Genomic DNA, 1,517 nt, shown 5'->3' on the forward strand with positions numbered 1-1,517 from the left:
AACTCCAACCATCCTTTTCCTTTGGAAGAGGATTTATACCAAGAAGTTTAAAGAGAGGCCCAGCTGGTTTATAGAATTTTGCAGGAAATTTGGGGACTGCTGTGATGCCATTGTCTTCCCTGGCCCAGGAAAGTAGCCATACCAAGGCAGTTATGGGGATAATTCAAACAAATCAAAGCCATATTTCACCTCAATTGTGCTTATACTTTAGGCAAAAGTATTTTGGACCTAAATATTTCCAATAATCATCAGATGCATCCTGGTCTCATGGGAAATGCTGAGAAAACCTATGAGGCTATTATCCACTTACTAGCTTTGTAACCTTGGGCAACTTACTTAACTGTTCTGAGCCTCTTCCTTCCTCTATCAAAATGAGATTGATCAACTATTGCCTTCCAGAATAGTTCTGAGGTGAAAATGAGAGTCAATGTTCTATGGCATGAAGACACACCAGGAAATATTAGCTGTTTCTTTCAGACATATATACAATATTTAGTAAATATTAGATATTTAATATATATTTATAGATATTAAATTTTATACAGTATTATATATAATTATATAAAAATTATATATAGTAAATATTACATATTATTTAAGTTTTACATATATATATATATATATATTTTTTTTTTTCTGAGACAGGGTCTCCTTCTGTCACCCTGGCTGGAATGCAGTGGCAGAATCATGGCTCACAGGAGCCTCAACCTCCCTGGGCTCAGGTGATCCTCCCACCTCAGCCTCCCAAGTAGCTGGGACTACAGGCGTGCCACCACACACAGCTAATTTTTGTATTTTTTGTAGAGATGAGGTTTCACCATGTTGCCCAGGCTGATCTTGAACTCCTGGAGTCGAACGATCCACCTGTCTCGGTCTCCCAAAGTGTTGGGATTACAGGCATGAGCCACCGTGCCTGGCCCCATTTAATTTTTCTATTTTGTTTAATTTGTGTGGACTTGGGCCTCAAAGAGAAAAGCGAGAAGAAAATGCCTCGTGTACAGTGGAGCCACTGGCGAGTTCTCTTAGGCCTAATCTACATCTGAAGTTCTCAAATATTTTGGTCTCAGAACCCACCTACTTTCTTAAAAATTGAGGATTCCAAAAGACTTTTTAAGTGTGGGTTATTGATGTTTACTATATTCACAAATAATATTCAGGATTGGGAGTGGTAGCTCATACCTGTAACCCCAGCACTATGGGAAGCCAAGGTGGGCAGATCACTTGATGTCAGGAGTTCGAGACTAGCCTGGCCAACATGGAGAAACTCCATCTCTACTAAAAATAAAAAAATTAGCTGGGCGTAGTGGTGCACACTTGTAATCCCACTTAGTTGGGAGGCTGAGGCAAGAGAATCACTTGAACATGGGAGGTGAGGTTGCAGTGAGCTGAGATCGTGCCACCGCACGTTAGCCTGGGTGACAGAGTGAGACTCAATCTCAAAATAAAATAAATTAAATAATATTACTGGGGAAGTCTTAAATTATTTATTCATATAAAAGTAAAAGTAATATATGTTA

This window comes from Theropithecus gelada, chromosome 8, assembly GCF_003255815.1.
Source record: "Theropithecus gelada isolate Dixy chromosome 8, Tgel_1.0, whole genome shotgun sequence".
NCBI lineage: Eukaryota > Metazoa > Chordata > Mammalia > Primates > Cercopithecidae > Theropithecus > Theropithecus gelada.